This window comes from Eriocheir sinensis, chromosome 14, assembly GCF_024679095.1.
Source record: "Eriocheir sinensis breed Jianghai 21 chromosome 14, ASM2467909v1, whole genome shotgun sequence".
Classification (NCBI taxonomy): domain Eukaryota; kingdom Metazoa; phylum Arthropoda; class Malacostraca; order Decapoda; family Varunidae; genus Eriocheir; species Eriocheir sinensis.
In genome coordinates, this window is record NC_066522.1 from 18,953,609 (window position 1) to 18,964,910 (window position 11,302).

The window sequence follows — 11,302 nt, forward strand, 5'->3', positions numbered from 1 at the left end:
TGCTATTTTTAAAGGAGAAAGCAGAGAGAGAGAGAGAGAGAGAGAGAGAGAGAGAGAGAGAATGTAAGCCACACTAATTTAACGAGTCTAATGGCGTGGTTCCATATTCGTAGTTTCAATTCTGACTCCTGACTTGACACACATCTTGACTCCTCCGTGCGTGGGCGTGAGCGTTGCTAAGCTAACACACACACACACACACACACACACACACACACACACACACACACACACACACACAGAAAGCGGCAGTAAATATCTCCGAGTTCAAGGCGGTGTTTGTTTTCTTTATTACGAGTTTTTATGTTTTGTTTACGGTCAATGACGAGATAAGTGAACGTTTAGCCCGTGACTGAAGCGCAGTTTAACATTTTTCTCTTTAATTTTCTCGCTAAGGTCAGAACACAGTGACTATCGCATATGTACACAATTATTTCCCCCCTTTTAGATAATAGAGGAATATTGTCCGCGCCTGTTTGAGTCTGAATTGCATGCGTGGGGCGTTCCACTCACACAGATGTTTCAACACCGTGCTAGAGTCAAAGGTCATTCGCTTTATCACCTCTCCCTCTATCTCACTGCCTTCAACCTTTTAATTTCCGCTGCGATGTTGTTTTCCTGGCTCTCTTTTATCTTTATGTTAGACTGAAACGCTTTTTTGAATTTCCCAATTGTATGCCTATCATCCTCCCGCGGCCTCGCTCGCTGCGCAATGCTTTCTATTCTGGCTCGTCCCAGTGATGTCTCTTTAGCCTCCTGATAAAGAAGCAACCAGTATCACCAGTCTTTCATCCCTTTCACTGGTAAACTGTGGAATTGCTTTCATTCCCTTGCATATCCTCTTTTCTGCGATTTCAACTATTTCGAGACACTTCGCGAACTCAAACTGATCATTCTTTCGGCCTCTTTCTCTGTTTTCTTTAAATGAGAGCAGCGTGTTGCAGGCATGTTTTTATTTTACTATTCTATTTCACCTTCGGCCTGCATCCCGTACCCCAAAATAATAAGAAATGCAAAGAGAAAAAAAATGGAGACCAAAATCAAGGCGGACATGGAAGAGAAAAAGAAAAGAATAAAAGACTTACGAATTCCTTGAGGTTGTAAATGACGGCCTACATCATGTCTGAGTTTCTGCTGTGCGAGTCTTGTACTGCGTGAACCCAACAGCCCGGTGGTGGGGCACGTGGGCTGCTGGTGGAGGTGCACCTGCCGTCCAGGGTGTGAGGGTGTGATGGAGCTGTGGTTTCATTGTCTCGCGTGTATACCTGGAAGTGATGAAGATGTGAATCAGCATTTTTGTTTAAACATGTTATTTGTCTGCACCTGTAACGCAGAGCAATGGCCTGAGAGAGGTGTGCGAACATTCTGTATTTTTCACATATATTCTTACCAAACCTTCCCTGTGAACAACATTGATACAAACTCCCTATTTTAGTTTTGATAAAAAAATAAAAAAACTCACGTACGACAATCCCTATAATTCCACTGACATAAGGCTAGAGAAGTAGTATCTTTCTTCTTTCCTTTTTTTATTTATTTTTTCTCTCAGGAGACTTCAAGTGAGTGTGATAGTTCGTGTTTCAGAGATCTGTCTGGTGAGAACGAAGCCACCGAGACAAACTTACTGAATAATAGTGTTCCGAGCGACGGCTAACCACAGATGGACTGACGGATGAGGAAATACCTGACTGTCACTTTTGTCTGACACAGCTGCAGTGCTGCCGGTGAATGTACGGTAATCTTTTCGAGGAAGGCGACATATGCAATAGACAGATATTCCTGGATAGGAATAGACAGATTAATGTTAGGTATCACCACTGTAATGGATAAGAAGAAAAATGCTGCCAACAGAGGAAAGAATAACGGAAAATAATGGATAAAATACGATAAAATAGAAAAATGGTAACGGTCAGAGCATATAATTATGTGGAAGAGTTCAGGAGGAAAGGAACGCTAGAAGGCCCCTGAGGCAGGTGAAGTGACAGAACGTGAAAAGTTTTGTCCTTGGTGAGCGCCGCGATGTGTGGGCAACCGTGACTCAGCGTCTTCACGGGCTGGCGGATCCTGGGGGGGGTGGTCTTGCCTCCGAGAAGTGACGTGGTTCACGACGGTTCGGTGTGAGACAAAAAAGGAAGTCCTTAGGAAATACCCGGGACGAAAAGTCGAGTCCTTACGCACCGGACACAGTGGCTGATGTGTACGGGATGCGGCTTATCACATTCACGGATGCTTGAACTCTGTCGCAAATTAGGAGCGGAGGAAAGCCGTGGTATCTTGGTGTGCTGAGGCGAAGTGTGTCAAGGTGACGTCAAGCCTCAAGGCCCGAGGACGCACACAAGCCGTGGCAACAACATGGTGAGTGACGTGGAAGGCAAGAATTGGACGATGGAAGAAAGCAGAATGTTAATATAAATAATCAAGGACATGAACTGGACGATGCAAGCAGAATGTCAATATAAATGATCAAAACATTAAACTGTAAACGACAAACAGACAACGGTGACGGCATGATGGCGAGGTGAAAGACGAGAATGACATGACGAAAGAAAGAATGGTTTTTGAACGATCAAGACATCAAAGTGAAAAGGACGAACTTGTTCATGTAATCGCGTCAGTCATGGGGGTGCGAGGGGGTGGGTGAAGGAGAAAGGGCGTCGTCACGTTCACGCCCAGCTGGACACGGGTTGTCTGTCATCCGCTGAGGCTGCCCACTCATGCTCTGCCACGCTCATCACTCCGCTAAACGCCAGCTGGAGATAATTTCGTTACCACATGCCTGCTCATACATATAGATTAATTTTGTGTATAAGTTTGTAGTCTTGAAATCTATGGCTGTTAACACATGCGCGATTCAATAAGACAGACGAACACCATGGTAACAGACTGGTGAGCGAAAAATGGTTGACGTAAGGGCAGGCAAAGGACGCTGATGAAGACATGGGATCAGAACTTTTGCAGCAGCAGGATTATGTATATTAACATCAGAAAGAGATGGAGAACGGTGGGAAAGGCCTTGGTTTCTTGGGGAACTGCTGTTAGGTGATGATAATGATGATGCTTAAGATGGTGAAAAAATGAGTTTCTCAGTATGTTTTGTAGTTTTACTTCCCTTACAACTGTTAACATATGCAGTCACACAAGACATAGATAAGAATATAATTTTTGTGCAGGTTTTGTAGTCTAAAATAATATACATATATATATATATATATATATATATATATATATATATATATATATATATATATATATATATATATATATATATATATATATATATATATATATATATATATATATATATATATATATATATATATATATATATATATATATATATATATAAATTGAATGCCTAGACATGTTTCATGGTTTTGTATTATTATTATTATCATTATTATTATTATTATTATTATTATTATTATTATTATTATTATTATTAGTAATAGTAGTAATAGTAGTAATTGCAGAAGTAGTAGTAGTAGTAGTAGTAGCAGATGATAAGGTGTTATGCATATATTTAGTGTTAAGTAGGATTAGTGATATGGTTGGATGACACAATCATTAGCGAACAGAGTTGGGGCTAATGACCTCCAGTTTATGGAGCCCTCCATGTTTGTGTCGGGAAAACATACATGGGTGGAGGTATTTTTTAAGAAGTAGTAGTAGTAGTAGTAGTAGTAGTAGTAGTAGCAGTAATAGTAGTAGTAGTAGTAGTAGTAGTAATAGTAGTTGTAGTAGTAATGTCCATAAAGTCAGATTAAGGATATGAAGTTTCGCAGTCTTATAATGCTCTATGAAGTAAGGGGTCAGACTCGTGGATGAGGAGACCGTCTGGCCCGCCTCGTCATCGCCGCCCACACTCAGGGGAGGTCAGAGCCCCGGCCGGCCAGCGGGGGAGTGGCGGAGTGGCTCACCCCCCAGCACACGAACCTCACCCCTCTCGACCCCCCTCCACCCCCCTCACGCCCAAGGGAAGGCCTCCTGCGTGGGGCTTACCATTTCTTTCCTCGTCTCTCAAAAAAAACAATCTGATTTCCCACATTGTCCACAGAATTGACTTCAGTAGCGACAGTTTGAAAGCAGCAAAACGGAAGAGGTGGACACCCGATGATGTCATGCTGGTACACACACACACACACACACACACACACACACACACACACACACACACATTATCCAGTATCATGACATAACCGAGCGTGATGATGTAACATGTCAAACCTCATCACTTCAGCACACAACGTAACGAACAATACACGAAAATCGACAAGCAAAACATCCAACTCGACGCCTGAAAAAGCTGGAGAGACGACAGATGTGGGAGCGTCTTTGCAACACCAGTCTGCTTTAGATACTTAGGTGACTGTTTCCTCATCTCCTTGGTCTTGGTGCCTTTCTTCCACTGTTAAAGCGTCTAGCTGGCGCGAAACATTGCAGCAGAGGGCAGTAAGGGCGATGTGATGTGCTGAAGCTGAGATAAGTGCTTGCCGGGGGCGCTGAGAGGTGAAGCTCCTCCCGCCTCGCCGCCCCTCCACGGCCCGGCTCTGCATGGGACCAAGAGAACAAAGCGAACAGTCCGTCTGGGTTGGAGGTGAAGCGTTGCCGTTCTTCATGAGACTTTCTGCGCTTTCTTTTCCACGAACCGAGACGTAAACGGGTCATCCCCCTTTACTTTCCTCCAGACAGATAATAGAAACGCCTCCTTGCCCTTCTGCTTGTGTGTGGCTGGGGTGGCGGAGTGGCGGGGAAGGAAGAGCACCTCGCAGGGGATTTGCACAGCTCCTTACCGGCGGCGCACGAGGAAATGGTGCACTGAGCAAAAGGAGTAATGCTTTCGTGTTCACAAGCTTGATAATACGATCACGTGTGTAAAACAGAGATGGAATATTTTTTTCCTCCAAAGGTTGTTGCTTTGCATATTCTGCGTGTGCGGTGCTCGCCTCCCTACGGGCTGGGAATAACCAAGACATGGAAAAAAAAAATAAAGCTCTCCTCACATTATTACCGCTATTACCAAAATTACTAATACTACTGCTGCTGTTGCTACCACTACTGCTAATGCTTCTCCTACTACTAAAAATACCACTTCTACTACTGTTGCTGCTAATGTTGTTACTACTACTACTACAACGAAAACATAACAGATACTTTACACACTACTACTTCTACTGCTACTGCTACTACTACTACTACTACTACTACTACTACTCAATAGGAGAGTATCGGGACACCTCTCCACCCGAAATTGACACCTCTTTTGGCCACTCTTCTAACTCTATTATAGGTGCAGTGAGGAGCGGGCTTTATTTTCCTTCCATTATGGTTTCTTCTTTTTGCCCTTGAACTGCTTCCTTTGATGTAAAAAAAGAGAAGGAAAAAAAACTACTACTACTACTACTACTACTACTTCTACCAATACTATTATTACTACTACTACTACTTCTACAGCAACAACTACTACTACCACTACTACTACCACTACTACTACTACTACTACTACTACTACCACTACTACTACTTATATCTCTTGTTGTTGCCGCCGGTGACAGTCTGACGAGTTCTGGGAAGATGAATGCTAAGTGAATTCAGGAGAAAGCCTCGCTCGTATACCACTTCGTTACCCCAGAAAGACAAGACGCACAAGTAATTTCTCCTTGGCAACGAGTCGAGGAGGAATTTCAAAGTAAAATATATTATCTGTCGGGGCGTGAGAATATGACGTCCGGAAGAGCATCTCGGAGTGAGGCTGTTCTTTCACGCCTGTCTAGGGATGCTATACTCTGTTCACTTTAGCGGCGATAATAAGCCCCTCCCTCTTCCCCACTGAGTCTCTGCCATTGATTAATCCACAACCAAGCCACGCCCCCTCCATAACTAAGGCTGCTTGTGATTGGTCGATGCTAGGAAAGGTTAACTCTTATTGGTGGATGAGTTGCTGTCGTGGGTGTGGCCTATTTGACAAGTTCATGTGTATAGGGTATATATATGAATCTATACTTATTTTACGTCACTGAACTGTATACCTTGCTTTATCATCCTCTAATAAGGCACTAATGATGTACTGTCAGCTCCATGTTAGAGTCTTTACTACTACCAATGTTAAAACAAAAACATGGCGAAGATAAATGGATATATAACAGAATATACATTGAAACCGGTCGCGCGCAAGACATCCAGCGACACGTATGCCACCTAGCGGGAGAATCCGTGTAAATCATCTATAAACTCTCTTAAGTATCGTCGTGATATGTTTTATATTTTGTCGGGATGTGGTTCTGGTAATGGTTATTCTCTCTCTCTCTCTCTCTCTCTCTCTCTCTCTCTCTCTCTCTCTCTCTCTCTCTCTCTCTCTCTCTCTCTCTCTCTCTCTCTCTCATTTCTCTTTCCTCTTCTCTTTCTTTCTTTTCCCCTCAATGTTTCGTCTCCAGTATTTCCGAGACTCCCAATTTTCTCCTTCTCTTCTTCCTCTCACTCCCAGCTGGCCATTTTTCATTAGTGTTTATCCTTATTGCTCACGTACCAGTTATTATGGTCTTCTCAGTCTCTCTTTGTTCCTCCTCCTTTTCCACATCTTTCCTCTTCATCTCCTTGCTTCTCTTTCTTTTTTCTGCACTTTTCTTTTCGTCTTCGTTTTCTTTTCCTTTTCGTGTCTCCTCCTTCTCCGCATCCCCCTAAATTTTACATCTTCTTTTAATCCTCCTCTTTACAGCAAGGATCTACATGTAAATTCAAATCAGCTCCCTTGATGAACGATGTGTCAGGCTGTACTTCTTTTTATAATGGAGATTCAGTAACTTTCTAAAACGTAATTGACGGGTATATGTTCGTAGACAAGTGAAACATATACCGTACATAACATTGTCGGATTAGAGTGTTTTTATTTGAATGTCTTAGGTCACGTTGAAGGGATTGAGCTTTACATGGTTATATCTCTGGGGACATGAATCTATTCCTCTGTCTTGGAGAGTTGCCTTTTACATGAGGTGAACATATACACGAGTCTTTATGTGCAAGTTCGTAGTACACAAGGGCGGTAGGGTTTACGAAAAGACGCATGTATAAGTTCGTTCATACAAGAGAAGGAGCACAACACATCCGACGGACCCCTGCATGGACAAAAGGTTGAATAATATACTTTTCCACATTTGTCATGGCGTGGTAATGTTTACCTTCAGGCATAAGGGCGAATGTGGTGGCGCGTACCAAGAGGCGCGAATGTGAGGGAGCACAACCACTTCCAACGGACGTCCAGACCAAAGGCTGATTTATGTGCCTTACAGCTTTTTTCCAGAAACATAAATAACGCCTCGACAAAGGGTGAGGTAACGGCGGCAGCAGCAGCAGGAACAGCGGCAACAAAGAAACCATCAACAGGAGCGAGGAAAATGTCGATAACGCCATCAATAAGAAGGGGAAGTGCGTCAACGGATGCGATGACGAGGATCCTGCCGGTGCACGAAGACGATGACGACGACGACATTACTACCACCACCACCACCACCACCACCACAGTAACCACCACCACCACCACCACCACCACAATAATCACCACCACCGCCACCACCACCACCATGATAATTTGTGTTTCTCCACTCCACAAATAACAGAGCTGGCAAACCAATTAAGAAAGATTGTTAGGGATAGGACCATCACCACCACCACCACCACCACCTCCACCACCACAATAATCACCACCACCGCCACCACCACCACCATGATAATGTGTTTCTCCAATCCACAAATAACAGAGCTGGTAAACTAATTAAGAAAGATTGTTAGGCATAGCACCACCATCACCATCACCACCACCACCACCACCACCCCGGAAAGAGACTTGGAGCTATCGCATTATCACCACCACTATCACCACCATCACCATAATCATTTCCTCCACCACTACTATCACCTCCTAGAAAGACTTGGAGCTATCAAACCCACCACCATCATCCCCACCATTACCATGATTACATCTCCCCTCACCACCACCACCACCACCACCACCTCGACCACTACTTCTACGACCACCATCACCACCGTCACCATCACTTCCGAGACTGCTTTGGTGCAATCATAATCACCACTTTTATCTCCACCATTACCGTAATTACTTCTCATATCATCATCACCATCACCAGCAACACCAACTACACTAACAGCATCAATGACAGCAACAACACCAAAAACAACAACAGCAGCAGAAAAAAACAATAATAACAACAACAAATAACATTACAAATACACAACATATTATTGACGCTCTCCATGCAAAGGCGTCAAGTTCTGCATCGTTAAGTCTGCTTGCATAGGTGACGTGGCGCTGATCATGACGCAAGCAAGATATACGTCACAATATCGTAAACACCTAGAATGCTAAGTACCAAAATCACTGGATAACTAATGATAACTTCTGATAACTACTAATAACGCAACCACCCATTTGTATACCTGCACTCTATCTATCTCTATCTATCTATTAGGAACAGCTTTATATCCCCCAGAAGCAGCACTAACAGCAGTCACAGCACCGGCAACAAACTCACACACGGAGCTATTTTGCCGCCTCTTCCCGGTAGTGAGGCGGACGCTGCCCCAGGACACGCGGCGGCGACGAGGCGGGTTCTCGAAGGCTAGGCGATAAATATTTTTCGTCTCCGCGAACGCCCCGGGGCTTCTGGTTACCCTTGTCCGCCCTGCAAGCGTTCTTCGGCGCATTAAACATTAACGGAAGACGCATTTCATCCTTAATCGTCTCTTGAAAGGCACAAAACCCTCACACGGCTGATACAATACATTACTTTCCGAGAATCTACCGTGGGTGGACGTAAGCACACTAATCGATTCTGTCACGGTTCTCATTGCTTAGCGGGAGACCGATGGTGACGTCATGAGAGCTGGCCTGTGATTGGTGGATAATAAGATGTTCGGTGATTGGTTAGCTTCCCCCTCACCTCCAGGGACCCTCGTCAAGAATAAAAAAAGATAGTACCAAGAATAAACCGGGGACATACGGGTCAAATGGAGAGTAAGTTATACTATTTTATTACATGAATATATATAGAGATAGATGGAGTAGATTGATAAATAGATAGACAGATAGAAGTACACACACACACACACACACACACACACACACACACACACACACACATGAATACATAATAGGTTGCACTAATAATGTGTTCTTTGACCGATACATTGCATTAAACTGTGTTGCTGCGTTATATTTTTCCATGAACGCCGGCGCCTCCACTCCTCCTCGTCAGTATTCCTCAGGGCATCAACCTCCCGCACCCCACAAGGCCACGCACCACCGGCATCAGGAGCCTGTAGCAACAGTAACAGCGCAGAGCAGCTAAAGTACTCTACCGTCGAGAAAAATTAACACCATACTGAGGCAGGGAAAACAAATTAGCCTTAAATGTTTCTCCGAATTCACAGACTCTCTGGAAGATTTATTTTACGGTTCAGTGAAGGCGTGTGGATGTTTCTCACATTTGCATATCACTCTGGCGGCGCCGGGGAAAGGAAAGCGGTGTAAGTTCGGCCCAGATTCGAAACAGCTGTGGCGAAGATGTGTAAGCAAAGGATAAGATATGTGAAGTGAACATTTCCTGAGTAGTAAGCGAAGTAAGCGAGCGAAGGAATGAGGGAGAGCCTTCCTACACTGCCACACACAAACATCGCGTGACGCTAAACAGACTGCATAAAAAAATGAACGATAAATAGAAAGATAAATCGATAAATACACAAATAAATATAAATAAACGAATACGAATATAAGGAAAACAATGTATGTATATATGTACGCATGTATGAATGTATACATGAGTAGGCGGCATATGTTCGATAGCACATATTTTCCTACACCAAAAGAAGGCAAGCCAAGGACAAAACAAATGCAACTCTCAACAGAATATTAAGGTGTGCATGTAGCCTACGTGTGCAAGTAAAGATGCAAAACAAGATTCATGGATCGTATAGAAGGGAAGCCAAAGTCCAAGGTATCGTGACTGTCATCTGTAAACTGGCGCCTGCGGGTTATACGGCTTGATAATGACGTGTGTGCAAATAACAACAAAAGATGAAGCGTGTGGCTGCCTGACGCGCTGCCTCCCGTGACGCAAAGGAAGAAGCGCTGACATGGTCGTGGAGGAACAAGGTGCAGGGACGATGACGATGTTGATAATGGTTTTCTTGACGGTAGAGGAGACAGATCAAGAGCAAATTCGACAAAAATAAGACTGCTCTTGTGTTTGTTAATTCACTGGGTTACAAAAAAAAATGTAAGTTGTCTAAGCTTTTTCAACTGATGTAGGACAAATTTGCACCGCTGAATCTGAAAATGACCCCCGTTTCTCTCGATCAGGTCAGGTTAGTGTGCTAAGTCGATTTAAATAAAAATCCGATCTTATAACTAAATCGATTACATTTTCGTGACATTTTCGGTTGATTTTTGTTAATATTTCTCATCCGAAATAGGTTTTTAAGAAAAAAATCGTTTTCTAACACAATTCATTAATTAAATGTTACAAAAATTGATAAGTGTACATTGAATAGTAGACATTGATAAAGGTAAGTACATGTAAATTGGATATTAGGTCATCATTGTTCAAAATTCAGGGCATGAACTTCCGTTTCTTCGAACTCCTAGAATGCTCAGCGGTAGGGATGTTTCTCTTCAGAGTCCAACAGTAATCAGCCGTCACGACTGCACCCCAGCATCCCTGATACCTGATCTCCATCTCTTTCATGTCCTGATGGAATCTCTCCCCCTGCTCGTCGGTCATTGATCCCAGATTTTCAGGAAACCGATCCATATGTGAGAATAAGTAATGCATTTTTGATGTTCATGTTGCATCCAAAGCTTCTGAAAGCAGTCAGCATATTGGTGACAAGTTCTGTGTAGTTCCTGGGCTTTTTTTTCAATACTGTAGCGGGCTTTTTTTTCATTATTGTTTCCTTTTTTTTTGCTCTTGAACTGTTTCCTCTACTGTAATAAAGTTCTTCATGACAAGAACAAAACCCTTCCACGCTTCCAGTTCCACTTAAAAATTGGCGCATGTAAACTCTTCAGAATTCGTTTATTTAAAGAAATAAGAAAGAATTTTGCCTCATATAAACAGAAAATACCCGTACTTGTAAAAAAACCCCACCGTATAAAACATCATGTGGCGAAAGATAAAAAAGTTGACCTTATTAAGCAAAACCAATGTGATTTTTTGGATTCAGCACATCGAAATTGTCCTAAATCAGCTAAAAAAAACTTAGACGATAAATCTGTTGTTGGCCAGTGTTTTTT